The sequence below is a fragment of the Aedes albopictus genome, chromosome 2 (assembly GCF_035046485.1).
Source record: "Aedes albopictus strain Foshan chromosome 2, AalbF5, whole genome shotgun sequence".
Taxonomy (NCBI): domain Eukaryota; kingdom Metazoa; phylum Arthropoda; class Insecta; order Diptera; family Culicidae; genus Aedes; species Aedes albopictus.
In genome coordinates, this window is record NC_085137.1 from 508,643,396 (window position 1) to 508,665,097 (window position 21,702).

Below are 21,702 nucleotides of genomic sequence, written 5' to 3' on the forward strand. Positions count from 1 at the left end.
TCCATAAAAGAACTAATTGTAATGCTTTGGCCGATAACTGCCAAGATGTGTGATAAATTTTCCAGTGCTGTCATGGTAGAATGTGAGCTAGTTAGTCAATGAACCCCGATTTCAGCGCCTCTTCACTGGAACATTCCCATGGATGAATTCCTGGAGGAATCTCCGAAGAAACCGCTGGAACAAATTCTAAAAGAAGCCATGTAACAACTTTTGAAGAAATCCCTGTTGAATTTTCTGGAATAAGTATTGAACAAGCCTCTGAAGATATTTCCGAAAGCATTCAGAAGGAATTTGAGAAGGAGTTAAAAAAAATCTAAAGAAAATTCTAAATGAGCTCCTGAAAGAATTTCTGAAAAAAAAAACAGTTATATTTTAAGAATCCATAGATGGATTTTGTGAAGAATACCTGAGGAAACACCTAGAAACCCCTGGTGGAAAACCTAGCAAAACCTCTTGAGATATTTTTGGGAAAAAATCGTGGAGAAATCCCCAATAAAAATCCTAAACCATTTTTTTCAATGAATTCCTGAAGAATTCCATAGAGAAAGAAACCTTGGAGGATTTTATGCAAAAATACATAGAGAAATACCCGGCAGAATTTCTGATGAAATCTCTGTGTGAATTTCTGCAAGAATCTTTGCAAGAATGGCTTCCAGCCTTTCCGTAAAAATCCTTATAAGAATCTCTGATAAAATCTGTAAAAATGATTCTAAAGGAGTCCTTGGAGGATTTAAGACTTTTTTTTGAGAAATCCTAGAAGCAATTTCTAGAGGAAAAATGTCTTGCAGGAATATCTAAAATTCTAAAGGAATATGAAAAAATCTTGGAAACTTCCTTAATAATCTCTTGTAGAATTTCCAAAACAATCCTTGGAGAAAATTTTTTAGAAAGCTTCTGAGAAAATTTTGAAGAAGTTATGATTTTCGCCTTCTTCATGTATCCGTGAATCATTTTCTTTAAAAAAAAAATCAATGGAGTATTTTTGAGAAAGTTCATGGAAGGTTTTCCAGATGAATGCTTTGAAAAATGTCTGGGGAAATCTCAATAAAAAAAAATCTGAAGAAACTCGTAGATGAATTTCTGGAACAATCTATGCAAGATTTTTTGAAATGAATTGTTGAAGTATTTTCTAAAGGAATTCATGTAACATTTTTAGAAGCTATCCCTGCAAGACATTCTTAAGAAGTTCTTGGATAAATTTCTAGAGAATATTCTAAAGTCTTAAGGCACCCTAGAAGATTTTGTGAAAGAATTTCTGACTGAATTTCTTTAGGATCTCCTGGATGGTTTTCTAAAGGAAATAAATCCTAGGGTGGATTTCAACAAGGGTCATGAAAAAATTATCGACAAATCTGTGGAAGTTCTTTTTTTTTTTTCAAAGTAATCCTTGAAGAAAATGGTAAAGAAATCTCTGAAGGAAAATCTGGACGTTTTCCTGAAGACATTATTAGTCGAATTTAAAATAATTTATTTATTAAAAAAGCCATGGAAGATTTTCTTAAGGAAACCCTCGGTACAATTTCGAAGGAACCCCTACAGCAGTTTCCCTAAAAAAACCAATATGATTCTCACATTTTTTTTTTTTAAAGAGACCCTGGAAGAATTTCTAAAGAAGCCCCAGGAAGATTTCCTAACAGAAGTTCAGATTTAAAAAAAAACCTTTAGTAATTTCCAGAGCAAACCACGGAGAAAGTTTTGGAATAAATTCTTGGAAGATCGTTTGAGAGAAAACTTAAAGGAATTTCCAAAGGATTTTTCGGAAATAAAAATCAAGAAAAAGTCCCGAAAAAATAGGGTAAATCTCTGAAGGATTTTCTAAAGAAATCCCTGGAGGAATTTCTGCAGAATCCCAAACACAACTTTCTTACACAACTCCTTGTGAAACTTCTGGAGGAATCGCTAGTGGAATTTCTGGAGAAATTGAAAGTTGCTGTGGGAACTTCTGGTAACCTAGTACAAATTTTTGAAGGAACTTTTGAAACATTTTCCGAAAAACTCTGGAATATTTTTTGAAGGCATTCCACAATCTCTGAAGAAGTTTCTGCATAAATGTCTAAAGAAATTTCTGAAGGAATTCCAACGAATTTTCGAGATAATCCCTGGAGGAATCTCTGCTCAAATTCATGGGTATTTTTTTTTTTTGAAAAAAAATATAGAAATTTCTGAAGTAAATCATGCAAGATGATTTGAAAGAATTCTTTGTCGAATTTGTAGAATATAAGGAATATCTAAACAAATCTCTAAAGAAATTTTCCGAATGAATCCATGGAAGATTTTTTGAAAGAATCCGCGAGGGAATTTTTGGCCGCATACTCGGACAAATTTCCGAAAGAATTTAGTTTAGAAAGATGTACTAGAAGAATTTCTGACGAAATGTTTGGTAAATTTTATAATGGAATCTTCAATAGATTCTCCAAACGAATGCCTAGAGAAATTTCTGAATAAATATCCAGAGAAATTTGTGAAGTAATCCCTGGGCGAACAATCTCTGAAATAAATTGTGAAAAATCATGGAGGAATTTGAAGTGAAGCAATTCATGCCAGATTTCGTAAAAGAATTATTTGAGACACTTCTGGAGGAACACATGGAAGATTTGCTGAAATAATCAGTAACATGATGATTTGATTTGGTAAGTTTTCTTCGGAGACCGTCGTAATAAAGTTTAAATTCTGGGTTCTCTAACTTTTAATTAAAACCGCAGAAGTGCAACAAAAGGTGACCGATCAGGTAGCGGTTCATACCTACTCTACTCGTACAGAAGGATCGTTCGGCATATACAGCACAACCAGTAACCATGCTCTATCAAATGCTTGTCATGAATTTCTAAATTTCCCGTTGCTCTGGATCTGATAGGGAGGAATCTGTTTTCGGTCCTGTTTCTCTGAAGAACAAAAGCTTTCACAAAGAGTACGTTTTGAATCGAAATTCGTTCACCATTTGTTCCTTTGAAAAAAATGGGCATTTTTTTTTTCAGATAACCGAGCCATTGTTTCTGGACAATCGAGCCCTGTCGCCCTGGTGAAATAACTTATCTACAGTTTCTTCAAAAATTTAGTTTAGATTTTTATTCCTTTGTAAATCCGTGCAGCGTTTCCTTGAGAAATATCTTCGGAAATTTGTTTGAAAATCGTTACGGAAATAATTTCTTAAAATTTCTTCGGCAATTCCTATGGGAATTCCATCAACATTTCTTTTAATCTTTCTGCATTATTTTTAGGAAATTTCTTTGGCAATTCTTTTGAAAACTGTCTGACTGTGTCAAAAATAGAGTTCGCAATTAGTTTGGTAAAATGTTTCAAGATATTTTTAGGAGCTCCGTTAGAAATTAAAAAAAAAAATCTGTGGCAATTCTTTGGTAATTTTTTGACGATTCCTTCGGAAACTTCTCAAATCAATTCTTGTAGAAAATTCTTCGGCAATGGCTTTGCGAACTTCTTCAGAAATTTCTTCTTCGGTAGTTTGTTTGGGAGTGCTGTCTGTAACTTCTTCCTGGTTTATTTTTTCGACAATTCGTTTGGAAAATCTTTCGGTAATCACTTTGGAAACTTCTCCAACAATCTTTCGGGAACTTCTTTGCCAATTCCTACAGGTATTTCATTCGGCATTTCATTTGTAAATTGATTTGGCGAATTTTCTGTGGGTTACCATATGAATATCTTTCGAATTATATTAAGTGGAATTTCTTCGGCAAATATTTTGGAAAACCTCTCAGCATTTTTTATTGGATTTGATTCAAAAACTCTAATAAGATATTTTCTGTTTTTTTTTTTTCATTTTTTAAACTATCTCGGCAATTCGTTTGGAATTTTGTTCGATTTTTTTTTTGAAAATTTCTTAGCAATAATACTGGAATTCGATTTAGGGTATTATTGTAGAAAATATCTACGGCATTACGCTAGGAAATTCCTTAGGCAATGGGTTTGGAAGTTGAAACTCTTACGGAATATCCTTCAAACAATTATTCGAGAGTTTCACCAGCAATCCCTTTGGAAATTCACCTGAAGGGTTAAACTTCTTTCGATAGTTTATATCGAAATTTATTCGGCTGGTACTTATATTTCTTTGTCAAATTATTCCTAAATTACTCTGACAATGTTTAAAAATTTCTATGGTAATTTCTCTGAAAATTCTTGAGGTAAATCCCATGGATATTTCTCAAGGAAATAAATAATTTATTCCGTAAAGAAATTCCATCAGTTATTACTTTGAAAGTTCTATTAGAGTACATGAATTATAAAAATCATAGAATTAACTATGGAATGGAATTTTCAAAAGAAGTTGCCTAAGCACACTTCAAGGTATCCTCTGAAGAAATATCCAAAAAAGTTGCTGAAAAAAATTCCAAAAAAGAATACCAGATAAGTTGTCAAAGGCACTTCCGAAAGAATTCCAAAAAAATATTGCATTAAAAAAGCTTAATTGAATAGCCCAATCAATTCCTAAGAAATTCCCTGTGTAATTTCCAAAAGAATTTCCGAAGAAATTACCAAAAGAGTTACTAGGGAATTTTACAATGAATTAGGCGATGAAATTGCAGAAAGAAATTGCCGGAAGAAATTATAAAAGGAATTATCAATTCAATTCTCAAAGGAATGTTGGAATGAATTTCCTTCATAATTGCTGAACGAAAACTGGAAGGAAATACATATGTATTGATAAAAATTGCAAAAATTAAAACATTGAATTTACCGAAGAATAACCGAAGCAATGCTCAAGGAATTGCAATAACCGAGAAGAATTTCAAATAAATTGCCGAAGGAAATCAGAAAAAAAAATCAAGAAATCCCCAGAAGCATTGCTGAATTAATTTCCAAAAAAAGCCCAAAGAAATTCCGAAATAAATTCCCGATGAAATTCTAAAAGAGTTTCCTGAATATTTTTCTAATAAATTTTAGAAGAAATTTTTGAAATTTTTCCATCCTAGCAATTTTATGATACTGTATTAAGGGACGGATAATCGTAGTCCTGAAGGTGCAGGAACAGTTTCATTGTCATCTACCTTTGTATATGAGTTTTTTTAAAGACTCGAAATCTGAAAAAATACCGTCAATTGTACCTGAGTGGCTTCAATTTTTAATAAACACATTATTCACAGTTACAATTTAGAGTAACCAAATTGAACAGTTTAGACTGACCGACAGGTTGTAAACTAAGGGTGTGTATTGACAGTTTTTTGTTCACTTAAAAACACTTTCATATTGAAGTGTTTATATGCAAGCATCATTAGATAGCCCAGTGTATAAATTGTGTATTCAATGCCGATATTTCTACTCTGTAGCATCGCTGATAGGTCATATTTTAGGTGTTGAGATTTTTTTGCAGTCATGGGTCATCTTCATAAATACTTGCTTTTGCAAGGATTAGTGACAGTCTGGTTTACATAATATATGGAACAAGTGAGCACATTTTCAAAAAGCTGTCACGTTTTAACGTCAATAATTAAAAATATTTAAATAAGAAAACAGATGTAAAATCTATTTTGAAGAATACGTCTTCGTTAAAACATAACATAACACCTAAAGAACACAAACTTCTGTAAAGAGGGGACTACAGCGGCATTGAGTATAAACATTTGATCAATTTTCCAATTCTATGTATCAATCTAACACTTGTTTTTAAAGATCAATATTGTTTTAGTTAAATTTATCACCCATGGCAACTGTTGGGATGCTTATGACCCAAAATGGAATCCGTAATACGTCATTCAGAAAAGTTACTGTTATACAATGAACCAATTGCCTCAAAACTTCGTGATACAAATAAAAAAGTTATATGAGAAATTCCATCCCCTATCACCCCACCAGTTTATGAAACTAGCAGGGTGTCTATTACCTGGAAAAACCTGGAAAACCGGGAATCCTCAGGGAATTTTATTTAACAGGGAAAAACCTGGAATACTCAGGGAAATTCTTGAATACTCAGGGAAATTTACATCGATAAAAAATAAAACATTGGCTGATGTGAATAACAAGTAGTGAACTTTACTACTTATAGGTCTACACAGAAGTAAGGTCCGTAGAGTTTACTACATTGAAATAATCTGGTACCTAATTGAAATTATTCTAGAAATACTGTTATAAGGATTTTTTCTATAACTTCCGTCAGGGTTTCGTTTTGGAACTTCTTCAGAAATACCCCGCACAGGATTCCTTCTATATTATCCATGCCATTTCTTTAAATTCCTTCCGGAGATTTTCCGGATGCTTACTGGCATTTTTTCAAGATTCGAACAGTTCTTTTCTGGATTTTTCCTTGAGAATCTTCCGAGATTCCTGAATTTCTACCGATTTCTGCTGGAGTTTTTTCTCGGGAATCCTACAGATTTTTTTTTTTCAGAATTTATTCCAGAGATTTTTTTTTCGGTATTGCTCCCAGAGTCCCTCGTGGGATTTTCCCTTTTGGGGAGGGGGTGGTGGTTGTGCGACGCTAGTTTATCCAAACCGAAATATTCCAAAAACAAAGCCGAAAAACAAAAAAAACGGATGAAACCAGCAAAAATTTTTCGGGTTTTTAAATGGGGGTTTTCGGCTTTTTTTGGGATATTTCGGCTAGGCAAACCTAGTGTCACCAACTGGATTTTCCCTGAGTATTCCCCAAAGAAATTTTGGCTAGATTTCTTCCTTGATTTATTCCGAGATCTCCACAGGAGTTTCTTTGAAGATATATCGCAGGTGATTTCACAGATTTTCTCCTAAAGTTCCTCTTGGGATTCCTTTTGAAGATTTTCTGCGGTTTCTTCCAGTGTTTGTCATGAGAATTCTCCAGAACGTCTCCTCGAGATTTCTGCTAGAGTTATTGCTGGGATTTCTACAAATTTTCTGTAGGAGTTCCTCCAGAGATTTCTTCCGAAGTTGCTCCTGCAACTTCTTCAAGAAATTTTCGTGAGCTGGATTTCTGCAGGAGTTTTAGCTGAAATTTTTCCTAAAGTGCTTGCAGGATTTTTTTTAAGTTTTTCCTGAGATTTCTCTCGGAGTTTCTCGCGGTACTCCTCTCAGAAGAGTCCTTCCAGCGTTGACCCTGGGATGACTCACAGAGTTTATCAAAATTTATCCTGGACTTTCTTTTAATTTTTTTTAGTACCCTTTGAGATTTCTGCAGGAACTCTTGATGATATTTCTCATGAAGTTCTTCCCGTGATTTCTTGCGGAGCTTTTCCTCGTAGCTGTTTACCGCATTTCTAGCTGTGGTGCACTGGAGATTATTTTTCACAGTTTTTATCAAAATTCATCCCAGAGATTTTCTCAAAATCTCTACCGGAAATCGTTTCAAAAAGATGATGCTCATTTTTTAGATTTCTTTCATCATTGCTCCAGGGGTTCTTGCAGGGATTTTCCGAGAGTTTTTCTCGAAATGTCTTCTAAGAAAACTTACAAAATTCTTCGTAAGTTATTCCCGGAAAAAAATCGGAAGGAATCCAGGTACAATCTTGCGAGGAACCCTTCAAAGATCTATTGAAAAAACTCAAGAGGTAGTTAAGGAGAAATCATGAGAAACCTGGTACATCTCGGAAAATAAATTCTGGGAGTAATCCCGGCAGGAAATATTGAGAAAATTCAAGCAGGAGCCCTAAAAACATCTAAATGAAATTCTGCGGGTGAAATCCCACAATGATATAATAGAAAAACATCGGAAAGCTCTCTAGAAGAAATCGCTGGAAGAACTACTGCAAGAACGTCACAAAAATCCCGAAAGAAACTATTGGAAGCTACCCGGAAAATCGTGTAGAGTAATTTCTGAAGTAACTTTGCATATGTTCTGAACGTTCTTCGGGAGCAATCTAGCGAGAAACTTGGGAAAACCTCTGAAAAAAAAATCCAGTAGAGACCCCGTGATAGTATCTGTATAGTTTTTAAAAAGTATACAAATTTAACTAAAATTTGGGGTTATTATTTTTAAATAATTAATAAATTCCCCCTGGAAAAAAAACCTGGAAAACTCAGGGAATTTTATTTTGTCTTATGAGTAAACACCCTGACTAGACTTTTTTCTCGAAAAATGTCGGTGTTCGATAACCACCTCAGTAACATCAAATAGTTTACCCTAGTTTCGTTTGAAATGAGTTGTAGAACACTTTACGATTACTCATATATTTTTCTTAATAATAGATCTGACCTTACAAATGAATGCTTCAATGGTAGCGAAATTGAGAAAAAGCAATGCCGATCTATTTTTGATGTCTAGTGTCCAGTTAAAAACGTATTTTTATGAGTGGTAATCCATTTAGTACACCTTTATTTCCAACACACATTTGGAGCGAGTTTGAAATTAGTAAATAAAATTTAATACGGTTTAGCAATTTTCCAAAGTAGTATGTGAAGATGAATCCCTTAACACCCCATGGGTTCTTAACACCCCATTTTACGGTATGTAATTTCTCAAAATACTAGCCGAAGAAATAAAAATCAAATCATACAAAAAATCTGAATCAGTTCTTAAATGAAATGCAGAATGGATTTCCAAAGGAAGTGCTAAATCAATAGCCGAAAGGAATGACAAAGCAGTTTTCAAAGGAATTGATGAAAAAATTGAAACTGAAGCCAATATGAATAAACGCACATAAACTGATGATTGGCGTCTACCATAGCCAAGCACGAAGTATCGTTAGTCATCCATATTGGTCACTGCAGCTGCCACTATTCAAAATAAAAAAGTACACCAGCAAAACCTAAGGGAACCGATTATGGAGCAAAACTAATTTACATTTATCCATTCATAATATTTCCACCGTTGTTAGCTGGTTGGTAAAGTGTTATTGTTTTTATATCCGTTTTTCGAATTCAACCGTCGTTGACACCTGCATTCATAAACTAGCGTTGTGTGCAACGGTTGTTCTTGGGCACTTCGGGCAGAAAAGGAATTGCGGCGGAAATGATTGTAATTCCATATGAGTGATCACTTTGCACTTACGTATGATTTTATGTGCTGTCAGATTTAAACTTGTAGCGCAGTAACAAAACTGTGGTTATGATATAGTTTTTAACCCTCCTAGAATGTTGCGCTATGCACTTCGCGCTTGTGTGGTGCACGTCAAGCATGTCCGTCTGGGTTAAATTGACCATAAAATCTTCAAAAGCAAGACTGAAATAAATTCAATTGAAAAAATACATGTATTGTAAGTCATTGCTGTTGAATCCGAAGCCATTTCAACGAAAATTCAGGTAACATAACCAGGTCACGAGACTTAGAATCCCATTTTTTTTTTCAATTTGACCTTTCATGATCCCTGAGTATCAATTAGTATTCCTATCAGATCAGATTCTCCCATGTCGAGCCATCATCCTAACTTCCCAAGAAATCAAATGTACAATACGAAACTTGTATCCCAATCTCCAATGCGATTCTCAGAATGTACCACCATTCGAATCTGTTCCTAATGATCTGCTGCTAAGAATTATCTGCGAAACTCCTGCACCATATGTTGCATAAATTCATTAAATCTCCGACAAAACGCCCATCGAAAAGTTTCCCCGGCCCGAGACCCGGAAAGTTGTCTAATTGGATCTTTATCTGCCTGTTGATCGTTGCTTACTGACGCAAGGCACAAATTACTCCACGGTTGACTGCCGTTCGACCCCTTTTTGTGCTGCCGACAGCCAGCTCGTCAGTTGCCAGGAGGAACACCATATACTCACACATCGGAGAATCCATGCTGACGGAATTCCCGAACCAGAGGGGGCGGCAGGAATTCCCCAACAGCATTCCACATTCCTCCGAAGGGTTGTAAACAGGAAGCAAAATTATCACCCACTTTGTATGTGGGTTGGCCTTGGAACCCCAGAAGTCGAACGACGAGTGACACTCCCCTGATGAAACTCACACAGAACACAGTCACCGACCGGGGCTACGGCAAAAGTCAAATCATCCATACCAAATTGGCACCCTTTTCAAAATGACAAAACTTTGCGCCATTCACCATCAAGAGCTTGGTGTTTCGTACTGTAATGGCTTCAGTACTCATCGCATCGCTCTCGTTTGTTGGTAGATACTTTCAAAAGTAAACCATCCCCTCCGACAGTTCCGATGGTGCTAATAAACTGATAAAAGCTTCCTGGACTCCTCCCTCGGAAAGACCCCTTCTCTTACCGCAAAGACCGACAATCCCCCGCATCGCATCGCATCGTCGTCTTCCTCAATTCAATATCTTCATTTCTGGTTCTCCCCTCTCGAAATTGGCAAAAGGCTCAGCTCCCCACGAATAATGGCATTGAAGGGGAGCGGCCGCGTTGAATCTTGATAGGCAGAACGGAAGTCCCATGCTGCCTTCGCTCCGCTTTGGAACGCGCGGGTGAGGGGGGAATTTAAAGTATTTATTGGAAGCAAAACGCCCACCATATAGCTCCGAAAGACTTTGTATCCAAGGAATGAATTCGAACAGCCCTTCCGCTCCTGTCGTTTGCAGATACTCCAGTCCCCTCAGTTGCCAGAATCGAATAAAAACCGAAAATCTCGTTTTCTCAAATTAAGCCACTCAATAAAATCGATACCATCGCCGGCAGACACATTTGCCGGAAGCGGAAAGGCATTCGTCGTCTTCGTCGTCGTCGTCTTCGTCGCCGCCGCGGTATAATTCGAGCACCCCGAACACATTACTTGCCATTTATCTTTTTATGATTAAGTAAAATTCAATAAATCAACATACTCACACAGGCAGCAATGTCAACTTCGAGACAGGGGATTTCATTGGAATTTACTTTTCCCGAGTCTGTTCCAGGACGCTGTTGTGTGAAAAGCGGAAAATTTCTTTTGTCGTTACTGTTCCTGACAACGCAACGGTTCAGAAAAGACATTTTTGTGAGAAGAGTAGCACAAGGCGCTACAACAACATAAATCAATTACTGCTGTCTTTGGTTAAGCATAAATTATCCCATCAATATGTCCTATTTGTACTTTTAAGGCGATAAATTAGTGTCCATTTAAGAAATGAGGGTAGCAGAAATGAATGACCATGTGTGTCTTAGGGAGTTATTAAACTATATAATCACCTACCTACTGGAGTTAAGAAACAAAAACCCTGATTAATCCACCTAGTGGTGATAGTGCCTTTCTCGTCGAATATGTATTCATGATCTCCTGTCGACGTACGCCGAGTTGTTTCTTAGTCATAGACACTTGGGTGCGCAGCTTTATCTTTTTTTTCTCGCTCGTTCTCTCTGTTAAACGCAAGTTTCTTTCTCGTGTTTGTTTACGAGAGTGAGTGAGACAAAAAAGTTGCGCACGCTAGAGGTCATGGACTAGAAATGCAAGAATTTTATCAAAGCCATCATCGAATTGGGAAACTTATAGATGGCACATATTCCGACGTTATGTTCAACGTATAGGCAGAGTTGAAACATATCAGACATCTCAGTTGACTGCTTGACCAGCTCCACTATCACTGGAGGCTGACCAATACCAAGACAAAAGTTCAGCTTATTGAACGCAGTGGTAGAATTTCCCCAACAGCTGGGAGGAAAAAAATACCAAGACAATAATTACAAGCCGTGATATATCTATTTTTCACAATCTCAGATCACATGTCTATGTTTGCCCTTTACACGCTTGTACCAATTTGCTGGTGCATCGAAACGTACTAGGAAAAACTTGAAAATTAGAAGACACAGAATGTTGGCAAATTGAGAGATGAAATTGGGAAAAAAACGTGTTCTGGTGGGATTCGAAACCACGACTCCGTATTTGCTTGACCGGCATGGAATTCGGGGAAATGTCATGGAGTCGTTCGGGATTGGTGCGATTAATTTGTTAATTTCTCATATAATGCTGCCCATACAGGTGATTGAAAAAAATGCGACTTGATATGCCCATACATAGGTTTGGTTCACTTTCGACCACTTTCGGCGAGACACCCGGAGCCGGTTCCGGGATACTTTCGGTACAGATACGGTTTGAGACTATTTCCCTGCTTATCGTACATCAGATTATCGAAAAAGCCGCTATTTGATGTAATGCACGCATGTATGGGTTTGGTTGACTTTTATACTTGACCACTTCCTGCGGGACATCCGGAACCGGTTCCGGAACACACTGATTTTCCCAAATATTCTCTGAGCTTTTTTTTTCTTGTAAACCGTTCATCAGGCCACCTAAAAGCTATTTAATGTGTCGCATGAATGGGTTTGGTTGTCTTTACATTTGGCCTCTTCCGGCGGGACACCTGGAACCGATTCAGGAACACTATCGGTAGTTTCTAATGTGGTCTGAGCCTATTTTCTATCTAACCGTTCATCAGGTTCCCGAAAATCCGCTATTTGATGTGTTGCATACATGGATTTGGTTCACTTTTATATTTGGTCACTTCCGGTGGGACACCCGGAACCGGTACCGGGATACTACCGGTGCAGATATGGTCTGAGACTATTTTGCAGCTTACCGTTCATCACGTTATCGAAAAAGCCTTTATTTGATGTGTCGCATGCATGGGTTTCGTACACTTTTATAATTGGACACTTCCGGTGGGACACTCGGAACCGGTTCCGGAACGGTTCAGATATGGTCTGAGACTAATTTTTTGCTTGCCATTCATCAGGTTATCGGAAAAGCCGCTATTTGATGTGTCGCATGCATAGGTTTGGTTCACTTTTATACAGGGTGACTGGTAATTCGTGTTACACCCGAAAGGAGGTGAAAGTAGACCATATTTGCAGCAAAAAATTGTTCTACAGGTAGGTCCGGAAATCACTGCTAAGTGAGTTATTCAAAAATTAGTGTTATTAAATTACTCCATCTTTAAACATCTCTAACTCAGAAACTATGAACCGTATAATCAATCTTAGTGCATGGATAGAAAGCCTAAAGCTTTGTCTTTTAATGCTCTTTGGACAGGTAATTGATAAAAAGTCATTTAAGTGCAGAAATTTTGACTTTTATGTAAAAAGTGCCTAAAAATGTACCCCCTTTTCACCTTTTTTGATAGTTTACTCGTGAAAAACGTGAGAAATGTTCTTCTACAAAATATTCATTTTTTGATACACTACCAAACTGTCCTTTGGTGCAAGATTGTATCTTTCATACTTTTGTCACAATCTTGAATTCAAAATTTTGTGAAATAAATCAATGTTTTTATTGCAATACTGTCTGGCAACCCTACACGTTTGCTTGCTGTTGGTCGTCGTGCGCATGGCAACGAAGTTCAGCGTCGCGGTGGCGGTCATCGTTCGACAGATCCAACAGTGAACGGCAAATTGCGCGCAATGTTTATGAATCAATCTCAAGGCATCCTTTTCTTTGGGTGAAGATTCAATTCGCCTAGATGCCATACATACATACTGGTGGAATTTAGCGAGATCATACCGCTGGTTGGCACCGTTCTAAGGGATATTCAAACCTACGGGCCGAGACTGGGTCCGGGCGGGGGCCGCGGCCGAGACTGGGTCCGGGCGGGGGCCGCGGCCGAGACTCGATAGGGCTTTTGTCGCTTCGTTCTCACTGCACACAATGCTCACCGGGCTATAGCGCCTGCGCACCAGCAATTTATGTTGCGCGAACGCACGCACAGTAGGTATGAAGCGGTTGTCATTTATTTTTGTTTTTGTTTCTGCGCACTTTCTCCAGTGTGTTTGATGTTACATTCATCCAGAACTTTCTTTTGTAATTTCTACAGGAATCTGGGATTCCTCCAGCTTTTTTTATGATTTCCCTTGGAGTGCTTTCTGGGACTCTCCCGTAGTTCTTTCTGGAAAACCTCTAATGAGATTCTTCTAGGAGCCCTTCCTGGTATTTCTCCAGCTACTCCGTCTGGGTTTTTGTCCATGAGTTCTACTAAAATTTCTTCTAGGAAACTTTCAAGAACTGGTTTAGAATTTTTTTCCAGAAATTCCTGCATTAATACCACCAGGACTACCTCAAGGGATTCCTCCAAAAAATCCCCCACGATGTCAACCAAAAATTCTTCCAGTAGTTCTTCCAGGAATAACTCCAGAAATTCATCTCGAAATTCCCACAGGAATTTCTCTTCAGGAATTGTGGAAGGGATCTCATCAGGAATTCTTCCAGGGATTTCACAAGACAATTTTTCAATAAATTGCTCCAAGACTTTCTTTAAGAATTCCTGCAAGGATTTATCTAGGAATTCCTCTAACGATTCCTCTAGATTTTTTTCCACGGTGTCCCCCAAGAATTCTTCCAGTTATTCCTCCATGAGTTCCTGCAGGAATTCCCGAAATTCTACCAGGAAATCCTGCAGAGATTCCTCCAGAAATCCTACCATAAATTCCTCCTGTAACTGCTGCAGGAGATTCCTCCAAGGATTCCTCTAAAATTCCTTCCAGAATTTCTCCCAGGAAATCATCAAGAAATTCATCCCAGGAAATCATCAAGAAATTCCTCTAGAAATTCCTTCAGTAATTCCTCCAGAAATTCCTTCAGTAATTCCTCACAGAATTCCTCTAGGAATTTCTACAGGGATTTCTTCAAAAATTTCTCCAGAAAGTACTCCAGGCATTCTCCAGAAAGTACTCCAGGCATTTCTCCAAGAATTACTTCATGAATTTCCCCATAAATTATTCCAGGAATTCCTCCAGAAATTACTTCAGGTACTACTCCAGGAGTTCCTCCAAGAATTCCACCGGAAATTCCTCAAGGAATACCTGCAGAAATTCCATCAGGTATTTTTCCAGGAAGTCTTCTTGGAAATACTCCAGGCATAACTCCAAGAATTTCTCCGTGAGTTACTCCAGGTATTCCTACAGGATTCTTACAGATGTTTATCCAGGAACTACTGCAAGATGTCCTCCAATTTTTTTTGCAGGACTTCCTCCAGTGATTCCTTCATAAATTTCTCCAGTAAATGCTCCAGAAAATTCTTTAGAGATTCCTTCAGAATTCCTTCCTTTATTTCCTCCAGGAAATCGTCCAGAAATTTCGCCAGTGATTCCTTTAATAAATCTTCTATGGATTCCTCCAGGAGTTCGTACAGAATATCCTCCAGAAATTCCTCCAGACATTCCTCCAGAAAACACTCCAGGAATTCCTTTAAGAATTTCGCCAGTGATTTCTTTCGTCCAGAAATTTCGCCAGTGATTCCTTTAATAAATCTTCTAGGGATTCCCCCAGGAATTCCTACAGAATATCCACCAGAAATTCCTCCAGGCATTCCTCCAGGAATTCCTACAGGAAATACTCTAGGAATTCCTCCAGGAATTTCTCCAGGAATTACTCCAGGAATTCATCCACGAACTTTTCCAGAAATTCCTCCAGGAATTCCTCCGAAAATTCCTCCAAGAATTCTTTCAGGAATTTTTCCATAAAGTCTTCCAGGATATACTCCACGAATTACTCCAAGAATTGCTTCAGGAATAACTCGAGGAATTCCTCCAATGATTCCTCCAAGAATTCCTTCAGGAATTCTATTAATTACTTCAAGAATTGCTTCAGGAATTCCTCCTCCAATTGCTTCAGAAATGACTTCAGGGATTCCTACGGGAATTCTTCCAGGAACTACTTCATGCTGTCCTCAAAAAAAAATCTCCAGGAATTCTACAAGGAAATACTTACGGGATTCCTCCAAGAATTACTCCAGGAACTGCTCCAGGAATGCCCATAATTTCTCTTTGAATTACTCCAGGAATTCGTCAAAAAATTGCTTCAGAAATTTTTCCAGCAATTCCTCCCAGAGTTCCTTTTAGAAGTACCTCAAGGAAATGCTTCAAGAATTTCTTCAGAAAATCCTTAGAGAACTCCTCCAGAAGTGCCTCCAGCCAATCTTTTAGGAATTCCTTCGCGATTTTTTTCAGGAACTTCTCCAGATATTGCTTAGGAATATCTCCAGGAATTCGTCTTGAAGAACTATTCCAGAACGTACTCCAGGAATTACTACAGGATTTCCTCAAGAAATGTCTCTAGAACTTGCTTCAAGAATTCCTTCGGTTAATTTTCCAGGAATTCCTCCCGGAATTATCTCAGGTACAGTATTCCTTAAAGAGTTACTACAGGGATTCCAGGAATAACTCCAGAAACTCCGTTAGAATTTACTCCATCACTCCAGTAATTCCTCAAGGTAGGATGTCATCCAGGAATTACTGTAGGAATTCTTGGAAAAAATTTGAACGGATTTTTGATTGAAATCTTGAAAGAATTCTTGGGGGAGTTCCCGTAGCAGTTTCTGGAATAATTTCTGGAGGATTTTCAGAGAGAATTCTGGAGTGATTTTTGGGGAAGATCCTGTAGGAATTTCTGGAGGATTTCCTGGGAGAAATCCTAGAAAAGTTTATTTAGGAATTCCTCCCAGACTTCCGCCAAGAATTGCTTCAAGAATCCCTCTATGAATTTCTCCAAAAATCCCTCGAACAGTTCTTCCTGGAATTTTTGAAGAAATTTATTCAGGAATTACTTTACAAACTCCTCCAGGAATTCCTTCACAAATTCCTCCAGTAATTCCTTCAAAAAATCCTCCAAGAATTTCTCCATGAATTCCACCAGGAAATCCTCCAAAAATAACTTGTGAGATAGCTCCAGGGATTCCTCCTTGAATTCCTCCAGGTATTCCTCCAGTGACTCTTTCAAAAACTCCTTCAAGGCTTACTACAGGTATTTCTCTAGGGATGAAATGAAATTTCTCCAAGGAAATCCCCCAGGAATTCTTCCAAGACTCCCTCCAGGTATTTCTTCAAAAATTCCTCCAGGGATTATTTTAAGAGTTCCTCCAGGGATTCCACCAGGGATTCTTCCAGGGAGTAATTCCTGAAAGAAACTCTGAAGGAACTCCTGGGAGGAACTCTCCTCTTCCTACGTAGAGGAATTACTGGAGTGATTCCTGGAGGAATTCTTGGAGTAAGTTCTAACGGACTTTCTGGAGCTATTCCTGAAAAAAATATGAATCACTTCCCAGAGAAATCCCTGGAGTAGCTCTTTAAAGAATTCCTGTACCTGAGATAATTCCGGGAGGAATTCCTGGAAGATTTCTTGAGGAAATCCTGGAGTAATTCCTAGAGTAGGTTCTGGAATAGTTTTTGGAGAAAGCCTAGAAGTAATTCATGGAGAAATTCTTAGAGTGTTTCTGAGAGGAATTTCTGGAGGCCTTTCTGGAAAAATTCTTGAGGAATTTCTAAAATAAAACCTAGAGAAATTTCGGGAAGAATTTCAGGACGAATTCTTGGAGATATTCGTAAGCAATATCTGGAGCAATTCCTGAAATAATTCGTGAAGGAATTCCTAAAAGATTGGAGCCACTTCTGAAGCAGCTCTTTAAAGAATTTCTGAATAAATTCTTGAAGCATTTCCTGGAGGTATTCCTAAGAGGAATTCTGGAAAAATTCCGGAAGGTTTTTTTTATGAATTCAAAGAGAAATTATGGGAATTCTTGGATTGTTCCAGGAGGAATTCTTGATGGCTTTTCTGGATAAATATCGGAAAGAATTCGTGCAGGAATCCCTGGAGTAGATCCTAGAAGAATTCCTGGAGTCATTCTTAGAGGAATCCCGTAAGTATTTCCTTGTAGAATTCCTGGAGGATTTTTTGAGGATATTCTGAAGTAATTTCTGAAAAAAATCCCGTAGGAATCCCTGAAGTCATTCCTGGAGCAATTGCTGGAGGATTTTCTAGAGTTATTCCTGAAGCAATTCTTGGAGTAATTAATGGAGTATTTCCTGGAATACTTTATGGAAGAATTTCAGAAGGAATTCTTGGAACTACTGCAAGATGTCCTCCAAATTTTTTTCCCAGGAATTCCTCCAGTAATTCCTTCATAAATTTCTCCAGTAAATGCTCCAGAAAATTCTTTAGAGATTCGTTCAGAATTCCTTCCTGAATTTGCTCCAGGAAATCGTCCAGAAATTCCTCCAGGAATTCCCCCAGCAATTCCTCTAAGAATTTCTCCAGTGATTCGTTCAATAAATCTTCTAGGGATTCCTCCAGGAACTCCTACAGACTATCCACCAGAAATTCATCCAGGAATTCCTCCAATAATTTCGCCAGTGATTCCTTCAATAAATCGTCTTCTTCTTCTTCTTCTTCTTCTTCTTCTTCTTCTTCTTCTTCTTCTTCTTCTTCTTCTTCTTCTTGGCGTAACGTTCCCACTGGGACAAAACCTGCTTCTTAGGTGAGTGTTCTATGAGAACTTCCGCAGTTATTAACTGCGAGTTTCCTCTGCCAACGACCGTTTTGCACGTGTATATCGTATGACAGACACGAAGATACTTTATGCCGAAGTAAATCAAGGAAATTACCTTAGACCGACCGGGAATCGAACCCGTTACCCTCAGCATGGTCATGCTGAATACCCACGCCTTTACAGCTGCGGCTATAGGAGTCCTCGTTAACCTGCGAAGTCTCGAACTTACAATGGCGCTTATTTGGAGATGGACTGCAATGGTGGGTTGTGGAGATGATGCCAAATTATAGGTTATGGCCCGAAGCCAACAGAGCAATGGCGATCCTTTACTGTTAGATTTGGGCACCTTGAGGAATCCCAAATCGTGGCGTGCACTAGCAGTTCATCGATGCGCCATCCGAAGGCTAGTTATAGCTCGGTACGAAAATGATCCTATCGAAATCCATTCCAGGATCTGTCTCGATCTATCTGAGATCTGAGGGTTAAGTTACCTATCCTAGTTGACGACGGGTCCCCATTTGACAGCAAATTGGTCTCATTTTGACTGACTACGTATCGCACCCTATACTAGCTGGTGATCATCTACTTCGTCCTGCCATCATTAATTAATTTGCGATGCCTCTCTTTTTTAAGTGAATGTATCTTCCACGGCTTGAAGTGGGATTTCGATGCTATCAGTATCGTCCGCAAAACCTGAAAGCATGACGATGGTACCACCATACCTAGTTACTCATTTGAGAGCAAAATTTTTTAAACAGCAATTGCGGAAGTGCATCACTGTGCTGTAATATTTCCAACGTTACAAAGAAAGTCGAGATCTCATACGCTATCTGTACGGCGTCTTAGGGGGACGGGGGGGTCTGGCCAAAGTCAACGCTCCATACAAATTTCGAAAATTTTGTATGAACAAAAGTCTACGGAGGGGGAGGGGGGGGGGGGTCTGAGATGGCCCAAAATGAGTCTACGTAGTTTATGGACAGCGCCGTAGCACCTGATTTTGATTAACCTAGCTAATCAGTCAAATCAGTTTCGTCGGAAAACCATGTTTCATCATTTGCCACAACTTGTAATTCATCACTTGAACATTTCCCATCATAAAATAAATAAACAGATGGACGACGGTTGGTAAGTCCTGACGTTGTACTCCTGGAAATTAGCAAGGTATTCGACGACAAAGCACTAGCCTATGAAATCAATCTGTTAAACGTAACACATGACATTTCGTTGCTGCATAAAAGAGTAGTTCATCAGAAACTGGCGCACTCCAATATGTGTTCTGCAGAGGAAACATGCCGTCTGCTAGGAAAGCATAACATTTTTTTTTTGTGAAATAAACTGAAAGATCACAAATCTAGACAAAAAGCTGTAACATGTTTCTACATGCGTGTCATCATCAGAATACTCGGCGAAACGTATGTGAAAGAAGCTTCCTGCAGTAGCACAAAACTTGACAGTATGTTGCTTTTTCCCGTTCAATCTTGATTGATTCAATTTCACCAATCCAGAGAACCACGAATGACGGCAACCGACAGGGCAGGCATCCGGCCAATGAAGCTCTAGTTGTAACCATCATAGGAAGAACCGAAGCAACACAGTTCCCCGGCAACTCTTTCCGAACCACGATCCGCGCGCACACATTTCGCAACCAATCGATCTCATTCCTCACAGCTCTCTTTGCTTGCGGCTTGGCTTGGTTGACAGCGCGCCGCTCCTGGTCCCGGTTGATGGTCGTCCGCTTGCTTGCCCTCAGCCTTCAAGATGCTATCGATTGTTATTTGCTGATGTGTATTACAATCTGATAGTTATTACCGGGAGCGAGAGGTTGCCACCAAGAGGAATGCCAGCCAGTGGATGGGAACCAAAAGGAAACCGTTGAATCGGCAGGAAATGCGATTCCGCACTGAGCTGCATTCACCACCATCCATCTCCACGACTAAGGTACACCGGGGCAGGTGGGAAACCACTTTCTTAGGTTGAAATTTGTAAGTTTTGGTCATGTGAGATTGACTAAAATTCAAAATAAAACACGTCAACCCACATTTTCACAATTTTTGGTGCCCGGAAACTAATTAAAAAATTAATTTAAATTTTCATCACTCCTCGACAGTTCTTGAACCGGTCATAAGGAGAAATTAAAAAATCTCTTTGAAATTATTTTTAGATTTTTTAAAACTCTGAAAAAAATCAAAGTGACTCAAAAAAAGGTGCTCATACAAAACTTAAAATATACATAATTTTTTTCTTTGAAATTTAAAAATTTATTTCAAAAGATAGAACCTCAACACACTTAAATTCAGAAATTGATCTCGGTAAACGGTTTACCGAGAATCCAACAGCTGATATCTCGGTAAAATATTTACTATTTCTCGGTAAAATTTTTACCGAGATTTCGGTAAGCCATTACCGAGTCTCGGTGAACTTTGCCGAGATCTCGGTAAAAAGTTGGATTACCGAGATCTCGGCAAAGTTTTAACGACATCTCGGTAAAACTTTTACCGAGATTCAGTGAAAATTATTACCGGATTCTCGACTGTTGGATTCTCGGCAATCCGTTTGCTGAGGTCGGCGATTTAATTTAAGTGTGAAGAGTATGTCGATTGCAGAAAGGTTTTGGTAAGCACTATTTTGATGATAATTCGAGGTGAAACTAATTGTTTCATGCATAGAGTATTCGATTCTATTTCTACTTACCCCGGTTCACCTTCATTGTCGAACGGACGTGGAGGAAATGGGAATCTAAAACCTTCCAAGAACGTGATATTTTCTGCCCGTGACTTGACGCTCTGTTACGACGACTACGGTGACATCGATGGAATGGGCTGCTGATGCTGTCTCCGGCGGATGCGATTGGAACAAATGTACTTCATCTCGTAACACAATATTTTCTCGGAAAACAATTGGATCAATTTCCTTCCCGTCAGCAAGGGCACATGCAAATCGAAGGAAAACTAACGCGATGATGCTGTTACATCTATCTATTTCCGCGGGATCCTTTCCGTGACCTAAATAGCACTGGCTTTCCCATCCGATGGCATGCAAAGAAGCTTAAGTCTTTGCTGATGGAATGTTTCTGATTCAAATGAACACACTCATCCATAATAAAATTGAACAGGAAGCTTTTATAACTAGCTTACTTCAAACGAAAACACATGGGATTAGTGTTGACCAATTTCCAATCTCTGAAACTCTGCACCTCTCCCTCCAGTTTGCTTCAATAAATCCGAAAAACCGAGATCTAATCAAGCATGTGGAAAATAAATGTATGTCAACAAACGAGTGAGAAAAGTGGAAAAGAGCATTTCCAATCAAGATACAAGAAAATCAACCGACTGGGACCGGGGCTCGTTTTCAAAGTGGTAAATTCTTAAACTCATTCATACCCCCGCCGGCCGGTACACAAATCGGATGGAGCTTCCACACCATTAGACGCTTCACCGGCACACTCTATTCACCCAATTGAAAGTAAATAAATAATCTGTTTTCGGATCTAACCAGAAGAGCCGTCTGGTTTCTTGTGACCACTACTGGTTGGCAGCCCAAACGTACCTACACTACACACCCAATAAGAAGAAAGTGGCCTGTAGTTGGCATCGCATACAGATGGTCTTCTGATGGCTACTACTTGTCACATGCGACGAGGGCTCCGGGAACATGTGCT

At 38.6% G+C, this 21,702-nt stretch overlaps 1 protein-coding gene across 9 annotated transcripts in view; it reads left to right on the forward strand.

Annotated features, from left to right (window-relative positions):
* LOC109413045 (serine-rich adhesin for platelets) overlaps nt 1-21,702 on the forward strand; it is a 384,895-nt gene that overhangs the window by 220,115 nt on the left and 143,078 nt on the right. The window lies entirely within an intron of this gene.